We start from the raw sequence: 9,918 nt of genomic DNA on the forward strand, positions 1-9,918 counted from the left end.
GAATTTGCTATCGGATTGAACAGTACATTTCAGGCAATTGTGGATTATGATATCGATCAGTTTCCTGGTCTTGAATCTGAAAAACAAGTTGAACCGTAGGCATGTACAGCCTTGTAGAGTTCCAATAGACAACCATTCGTAACAAGAAGCTCCAGAACATGATTTCTAATCCCACTGAAATTTTCTTAGGAAATTTTATCCTTGTTATGTTTGAATTGTTTGATTTCTAGGCTACATTTCAGAGACTATACATTGTTTGATTTTGCTTAGGGTTAATTTTGGTTTCTTTTCTTTTTTATACAAAAATTAAGATGTTTGTTATTGAATCTACCACAACTTTTTATTTGGGCATCTAATTTGTTACTACTTAAGAGCTCTACAGTTAAATGCTGCATTTCAGCTCTGACAAGGAAATGAAATCATTTCAAACATTGCAACAGGAATGGAGCATAAATAACGCACCTAAGAAATAAAGGAAATAGTCTAGCAAAAAACACAAAAAAAAAACAAGAGGAAAAGAAATCTCTATTTACTACAAACAAGAGAATTAGTAATAGAATGAAACCTACAAAATTGAAGTTATCATTATCAATGGCTCATCTAGCACCTGTGCAGTACTTATTACTTGAGCGCAGTCATTACTTGAGAACCATTAGGAAAACAGTTGGACAAAAAGATCCATAACAGCTCAAGAAGAGGTGAAAACTGTGTTCATTGTTGGAAGTCTACCATGGGAGGTTATGGTTGATGGGATGGTCTGCAACATATGAAACATACATGAAGTTCTTATCCAAGCATCCGATGCTCGATAAAGATTGGGATCTGCAGTTGTTGCCAATCACTTCGGTTTGTACTTCAATCGGTGGATCCATTCCTAGATCTCTAAGGTAGGTGAATTTACTATGTAGTTTCTAATTCCATTTTCAAATCTTTATTGGTAGCCACAGTGATAGATTGAGTCTTTCCTTCAATTTGAAACTGAACTTGCATCTCCATTTATTCTCCTTCTGTATTGTTATTGTTAATATCACTGGGAATAACTTCTCATATGGCCCTTTTTGGTCCTATAAGTTGGAGATTAACATGCTAAACCCATAGATTTGTATATATTTAATTGTTGCATACATGTCTTATACATTCGTATGATGTTTCATTCATTAAAGGAACTTTAGATGCATAGCCAAATTAAGATACCTATTAATAGAAAAGTAACTGTTAGTTTATGATTGCCAATGATGTGAACTAATTTGTCTTCAGATAACAGTTCTGTAGGTAGAAAACAAATATTAGTATCTTTAGGAAGGACAAATAGAGGTACGTGCACACCCTCGCACATCCAAGAATGCAACGTTTACCAATGATGCTTCATGCGTTCAAAGACAATCACAGTTCATTCCTCAACTGTCCACACACATCCAAACATTTTCTTCCATAACTGAGCTAACAAGACAATAAATAGGTTGTGAAGAAGTTTTTTCATTAACTATTCATGAACTTTATTCATAAACACTAAAAAGATAAGCTCATGAGTGTTCAAAACATATTTATCAGTTTTCATGAGTTTAGAAATCAGTTTTTTACACCTTTATATAGTGATCATAAGCTTCTTGAAAGATTGGTTTATTCACTACCTAACTCTCATCAATGACATCTCTATTTATTGACAATTGAAATTGCATTGTCAGTTCATTTTAAGCATAAAGCAAAGGGAGCTTCATTGTGCAATTTCCTTAAATTCATATTTTATTGTGGTATCATTTGAATAGCACTCTGAAAGAACAAAGAGCATTGATACTTACAGTGTAGGCCCTTATCTGCTCTATCCATCTTCGTTAGGAGTAATATTGTTTTACCATCTGATAGTGCACTTATTGTTGCACATGGTACAATTGTTTGTGGCAGTGTATCTGATAAAATGTTTCATGGTGTTCCATTTCCTAATAATTGCATGCGAGTCTCCATTGATGAAAAAGTAGAAAAATCAGCACCTTTCAATTATATAACATATATTTTAATGTGTATGTTTATCATTAATAATTTGTCTCTAATTACCATAGGATCCTCGACAACAAGATGCCAAACAATGTGGTTACTATGTGATGCGATTTATGAGACAAATTGAAATAAACTATTTAAAATTTACAAAGTCAATGTTGATTTTTTTTTCTCATTAATGTTCACAGTTTACAGAAGCAGAGTATTCTCAAGAAGAAATTGATGAGGTGCGATCGAAGTTGGCAGAATGTATACAAGATCATATGTATTCTCCCAAATGACCAAGGCTTCAAAGCCTAGGAGGGTCATTAGAAGGGTTGCTAGGGAAGTCATCCCTAGTGAATACTTAGTGAACCCAATGAGCTCCAATAGGTATTGGGTTCCTAGGAGCGTGATTTCATCACGCTAGATTAGTTAGGGTGTGCCAACCTTACTTGAATAGGTAGTTAACCTAATCATGGCAAAAGGTAGCACTTTAGGATTTTACAAGGTATAATCAAGCCTTGAAAATGAAATTAAGAATTATCCCTAAGGTGGTTAGAATGTGCCAATCAAATTTGAGGAGTTTTCTAGAGTCAATCTAATTGGCACATAGTGATCTAAAAATCTTTGGTATAAGATGCTAGGTCTATTACACTTAGGAATATAGAACCTATGGCAAAATGATCAAAATTATCAAAAATGGCAACTAAGACTAGAATTAGGTATTTTCTATACCTTTATATATTATTTGCCATGTATTGTTTGCCATATGCCATGTCATGACATCATATTTATTTTATGATCATTTAAAATGTCATGATAATGCTTAGGTTAGTTAAATGTCATGCTTTATTTAAGTTTCATACTTTATGCCATGACATCATGACATTGGCACATGTTTTCATTTATGATACAATTATATGTCATGTCATCATCTTGTGCATTAATGATCAATGAAATTGATTTAAGGACTAAAACACAATTTGATATGGAGATCAAATTGTTATTTAGAAAAATGCATGAGAACTTAGCCTAAGATGACCTAAACTCATATCTCACATCAAAATTGACTTGGATGTGTTTGATACACCTTAGATGTGTGTGAGATATTAGGATCATGAGTTAGGATCAAGGTGCATAGTTCTTGTACCTAGATGAGCCTAATTCGAAATTGGGGATCATAGGGAAAGCCTTTGTACAAGTCATGTACATTTAGCCCTAAGATTATGATCCTAAATTAAAGGGTTTAAAATCATTTTAAAATTGATTTGAAAAACCTTGATGAAGCTTTTCTAGTGATAGCTCTCATCATTGAGAAAAGTGATACAAAGATGAGTTAACTTTGAGCTATTTCAAAGACTTGTGAACTTTGTATCAAGATTGAAAAATGGAAGCTATTTTCATAGAAAACTATTTTACCATGATAGTATATGTTATGAGGAATGTATCCTCAAAATTTTATAATTTTTGAAATTTTCTGTGATTTTCTAGAGGTTTCTGAATTTCGGGAGAAGAAAAATTCAGAAATCAGAAATCAGAGGTTGTGGACCGATCAGGAGGTTCCCTGATCGGTCCAGGTCTGTGTGGATCGGTCGCTGGACCGATCCAGAGGGAGCCTGATCGGTCTGGTGACCGATCAGGGCGTGCCAAATTGCTGAAATTCGACTGGTTGTCTGAAATTTCAGCTCGGGAGTTGGTATTTTGAAGGTTTGAAACTCTCCAAGACATTGTTGGTGCAATGGTCAAGGGGGAGTTGACCTTTAGGGGGGATTTTACCTATTAGTCAAGGGGAGTTGACTTTTAGGGGGAGTTTTTACTCCTAAAGACTTGAGTGATATGGGATTATCACTAAGTTAAATTGTTGGACCTTAGTATCAAGGGGGAAATTAAGAGTTTCAATGAAAGGTATGGGACTTTCATTAGGAAGAAACTCTTGACCTTGATTCACTCTTTTTGATGTGTGTCAAAAAGGGGGAGAATGGAGAATGTCTAGAGAATGTTCAAGGAAGAACATTGAAGTTAGTGGGAGAGTTTGTTGATCACAACGAGTGAAGTTGTGAACAACGATAATTTACTCTTCAGGGGGAAAGTTTGTTGATGTGTGCCAATAGGGGGAGAATGAAGGGTTTAAGTTAGGCCTTCATTATCTAAGAAGGAGGTTGCCTTCTTAGAAGGAGAATGTAAGGTTGTAACTTATGTTTCATTACCTAGTGGCATGAAGAAAGTTGAGGCTATTGGATTAGCCTAACTTAAAGGTATTGTCAAACATCAAAAAGGGGGAGATTGTTGGTGCAATTTCCAGTAGGTCAAGGTTGACCTAGTTGACCAAGCGTAAACCTTGGTCATGGTTTCGATGTTTGACAATACAGAAAGACATGTAGACATGGACAATGCAGGTGCAGTTGTCCATGCGGAGAGATACTGATCAGGGTCTGATCAGGTTGGATGAAGAAGAGTCAAGTAGGTCAAGGTTGACCGGATACTTGACTGGGAAGTCCTAACGGGTGAGTCAAGTAGGTCAAGGTTGACCGGATACTTGACTGGGAAGTCCTAACTGGGATGTTAGGCAGAGTGAAAATCCTAGTGAGTGAAGCTAGGTGAAAGGAAAAGTCCTGGTGAGTGAAGCCAGGCAGTTCGGAAAGTCCTGGTGAGTGAAGCCAGGCAGTCGGGAAATCCTGGTGAGTGAAGCCAGGTGAAAATCCTAGTGAGTGAAGCTAGGTGAAAGTGAAAGTCCTGGTGAGTGAAGCCAGGCAGTTGGAGAAAGTCCTGGTGAGTGAAGCTAGGCAGTTTGGAAGTCCTGGTGAGTGAAGCCAGGCAAGGGAAATCCAGATGGGTCAAGGTTGACCAGACATCTGGTGAAAAGTCCAAGCAGGGAGCTTGGCACGGGAAAAGTTCAAGTATGGAGAGAGGGCTCGATAGCTCGTTCTCTGGACCGGACGAAGTCGGAGAGGGCTCGGTAGCTCGTTCTCCGGACTAGGTCAAGAGAGGGCTCGGTAGCTCGTTCTCAGGATCATTTAGGGTTTAGGGCTGGAGCTCTAAACCTGGATCGGTCTGATGACCGATCCAGCGATACACCTGTGTATCTGATCGGTCTGATGACCGATCAGATAACAAACAGAAGGGTTCTGTAAGTCATCTGATCAGTCTGGAGACCGATCAGCAGGGAGTCTGATCGGTCTCCACGATCGATCAGAGACACAGCCACCTCTCTTACAGAGAGGTGGGATCGGTCCGGGGACCGATCTGACTGGGGCCTGATCGGTCCCCAGGACCGATCAGAGGTTCCCTGGACCGATCAGGCTAAAGCCTGATCGGTCCAGAACTAGCCGTTCGCTCAAAACGGCTAGTCTTCTATCTTCTGTTCTTCGCAGGTGCAGTGCAGGTTGAGTGCAGGTTATAAAAGGAGTTCAAGGGCTTCTACAGTGCCGCCCTTCTTCTTCCTACTCCTGACTGTGATCGAGCTTTGCTGAGCTCTTAGCTTACTGAGCTTCGTGTGAGCTCCTTCTTGAAGCTTCGGGTGAGCTTTCCTCGACTGATCAGCTGCTGCTGTGAGTTTCCTGAAGTTGCTGCTTCGGGTTCCAGTCGACAAGAACAATAGGCAAGCTTTGTTTTGTACATTCATATTGTCTTCTGTTTTGTGCTGTATTTTTGTACACCTTTCTTGCTATTGCAAGAAGTTTCTGTGGCGAGGTTTCTCCACCCAGAAGGAGTGTTCTTATTAGTCGATTTTCCGGGGACTCATCCACCGACGGATTGATAGGCTTCGTCCACCTTACGGACACGCCGAGGAGTAGGAGTTTCATCTCCGAACCTCGTTACATCGACGAGTTTGAGGTTTGCTATTCTCCGTTGTCATTTCTATTGTTTATTTCCGCTGCGCTAACCTTGATTTGTAGAAAGAAACGAACGATTTGGGTCGGCTATTCACACCCCCCCTCTCTAGCCGAGTACATCGATTCTAACACTTTCTTTGCACTCTGGAATCAAAGACATATTTTATATGTATAGTTTAGTACACCGGAAAACTACATTTGCTACTGGAAAATTTCAAGTCAAATTGTGTTTGATAAAGCTACAAATTCTGCAAACCAAAGAAATCAGAACATATGCTGATTTTGACTTTCGTTCATGTGTAAGAACTCAAATGAAATATATGCTGTTCTTTTTTCACTATATTTCTACTTATGTATTTAGGTCTCACAATGGTTACCCTTGCATCTCCAATTATGCTATTCTTTTTGCTATATTTCCATGGCGGAAACAAAGTAGCATATGTATTTTTCGTTTGCTCTATTCCCCGTTATTTTATGCTTAATTCTTTTTCTCTTAAAAATTATTGTATGGTGTGAACTGTGACCTTTATTTTCAGTTATTACTACCGAATTTTTTTTTTGCATAATACTGATGGTATTATTTTCTGTGACAGACACACAGTGGTAGGTGTTTTGTCCCAGTCTCAAGCCGTCAATCCATTTTGATCAATATATCTAGTAGAAGTAAACATGCAGATCATTGTCTTCGAGGTCGGCTAGCTATTTTGTGTTTTTTTTTGTTTTAAATTTGAATGTCACTAACTACTTTGAAACAGAAATATTTAATCTGTGTATAGTTGAATTCTCTTGTAAATACTAATACTTTGTAGTTGAATTCTATTGTTTGGTACGAGTTTGAAATCATTAGCTGAGCTAATTAATGCTATTTTATATGTCAAATTCGAATCTGGACATGGTAAAAGAAAATTAATAGTTTTGTAAATATAAAAAAATGATTTTGTAAATAGATTTTTTTTTAATATTTTTTTAAAAAAAAGAAAACGCTTTTAAAGCGTTGCAATAATGATGTTTTTGCAAAAAATACACAACGCTTTTAAAGCGTTGCAAAAGCGTTGTCTTTGCTACAAACGACAACGCTTTAAAAGCGTTGTCGTTGAGCAGACTTTTAACAATAGTGCCTTTAACAATGCTTTTTCAGGCACAAAGACAACGCTTTAAAAGCGTTGTCTATTAGCTTTTTTCTTGTAGTGGAAGAATCATCTTCCTCTAATATATATACGTCCAAGTCAAAGAAGAAAAGGAGGACAAGAGAGAAAGGAAGAGGGGGTTTGCTGTGTGGGAGTCTTGTGCAAAGTTAAAAAGAAGGGGTTTGTCTCATATGAAAGGTATTTGTGCAAAGTTCGTCAATATGCACAAGATCGTAAGAGGCATAAAGAACATTCAAGATTGGTTTGTCCAATCTCGAAAGAGGGATTTGATTTGTGAACCATGAAGAGCTTTCCAACTTGTTCGTGATCGTTCTTCCGACGATAAGTTATTCATTGATGGCTTCTTCGATCTTCTTCTCCAAGCATTACTGTGAGTTTTTCGTTTTGTACGAAAAGCAAAGATCAAGATCTATTATGGGATATCATTGTGAGTTTTTATAGATTTCATATTTCTGTATTTTTCATGCTATTTAAAACTATCCACAATGGTATCAGAGCAGTATCTTAATTCTAAAATTGCATGAAACTTGTCTCTTCGTTGAAAAAATGTCTCTGCCATCGTCACCAGACAAGATCGCAACTGGGTCACGATTTGCCGCAGTTGTCGAATCTCGAGAGGTTGTTGGCTATTGGCTTCCATGGCCGGAGAGTGATGGTGATCACGTTGGAAGGCCAATGATCGACAGTCGTGGTAACTGCGTTCGTCGCGATAGAAGAAGAGAGTGTCGCGATCGTGGCAAAGAAGAGGAGAAGAAATTCAGTCGATTAAACTAATCGATTTAAACAGATCTTAATCAATTCAAAATCTGTGTAATCGATTAAACTAATGAAGCATAGTAAATCTGTGTAATTGATTTAAGCACAAGTGTAATCGATTCAAATATATTTTTAATCGATCTGAGTAATCGATTAAAACATATTTGTAATTGATTAAAGTTAGTCATTTTGAAATTTTAGTCAATTTAAATATCAGAAAATCGATTAAATTGACCACACAGTATTAGTTAAGGTTCATCCATCAAAAAAAAAAATTAATTCAAAAAAAACATGAAAGCTATGTCATACAAGGAAAAAAAAACATGATAAAGAAAGTTATTTTTTGAAAAAAAATGATTGAAAATTAAAACTGTATTTTTAATTTTTCAATTAATAATTCTTATATTTTAATTTGCATGACTATTTAATAGTCCAATCCAAATCGGTCTAGTTCATTGGAAATAGACCATATTAGATTGGGTTGGTCCATAAATATCCCAATCTGATTCAAATCATTGGTCGATTTAACCAGACCAGTTTGATTCAATAATACTAAGATCTAGTTCAAACCATTGGTTGGTTTAACTAGATCAGTTTATTATTGATTTAATTGGGATGAGTTTAAACTTTTTGGTCGGACTTAAATTGGATCTAGTTCACTGAACCAGACTGACTAGGTTAGTTTAACTAGACTAATTTTTTGGACCAATTAGACCCCGATCTAGTTTAAACCATTAGTTGATTTAACTAAACTAATTAGATTTGTTCTAATAGGTGAGACTTAATCTAATAGACATTGGTTTGATGAAATTGACTTGAATTTAATCAATAAGTCTGAGATTAACTTAAATGGGCTTAGATTAATAGAACATAGGTAAGAAATTCCAGTCCAATTAGATTAGTTCTAATGAGAACATTAGACAGAGCTCAGGATCTGGATTCCCAATCAACTGATCAAATGGATCAGTTAATTTAGACTCCTAAAAATCAAGAAGATTTATTTTTTTGATTAATAATGTTAGTTTTATGCCTATATAAATTAAATTAAGTTGGTTTTGTATTAACTTATTTAATTTCAATTTAAAGATAGCACGGATGATTACCAGTCCCGGAAACTCGAATAAGAAAAGTTTCCCATCCTGGATAATTACAAGATGTGGGCGTTGATTCGTTCACTGTCGGAAAATCCTAAGGTGGTAGCACACTAGATATGGAGGCTCTCCAAAGGGAGAACCTTATATGTATAGTTGTGTGTGAAGCTACTTCACCATGAGTTCCTAGAGAAAAATCCTGAAGAATTTGAGAAAGATCCAGAGGAGGATCCTGAAGAATCTAAAGAGGATTCTGAAGAAGTTTCGATGATAGATCAAATTGAAAATCTTGAAGTTGATCTATCTAAGATTGCCTCAAATGAGTCCAGGTTGAAAGAGATTATGTTGGCCACTGCACTAGTGTCTATCCTAGTGAGAGTGGTGTCAGCCTATCTAGTTTCTAAGAGTTCTGTTATTGTTACTGTCATTATGTATGAACAGTATTAGTTCATTTAGTTCATGTCCATTTGTTATATGTTAACAATATGCAGCATATTTATATGAATGATATGTTCATGTATATGTTGATTACTCTACATAATACATGAAAAATGATTAGTTCATTTTATTAAATCATTAATTCATTTAATTAAAGAAATCATGATAGAACGATGATTAGTTCATTTGTTGGGATATATGTAATAGTATTGATTAATGTTGATTTGATTGAACCATACAAATGATGAGTGGAAACGTAGTTATTACTTGATTTTGTAAACCAACTCAAATTAATATTGAGTCAATCATAAATTGCATATATATAAATTGCATTGAATACTAAATAATATGTTTATTTATGTTAGATCATGACAAATAAGAACATCATAGCTAAACTCAATAATAGAGAGAAATTATATAGGGATAACTACAAAATCTGACAACTCAAGATACAATATGTTCTTGAGGAAAAAGAAGTTCTTGAGGCTATAAAACAGGTTATGGAAGAACTTGTAGATCCCACTACACAGAACAGACAAAATCTTGAAGCCTATAAGGCATGGAAGAAGAAGAACTCCATTGCTAAGGGAATATTGATTAGTTCAATGGTGAATGACCTAGTTTTTTAATATGAGTCATATCTTACGGCTCATGCAGTCCGGGTATCCCTTAAGG

This window comes from Zingiber officinale, chromosome 11A, assembly GCF_018446385.1.
Source record: "Zingiber officinale cultivar Zhangliang chromosome 11A, Zo_v1.1, whole genome shotgun sequence".
NCBI classification, from domain to species: Eukaryota; Viridiplantae; Streptophyta; class Magnoliopsida; order Zingiberales; family Zingiberaceae; genus Zingiber; species Zingiber officinale.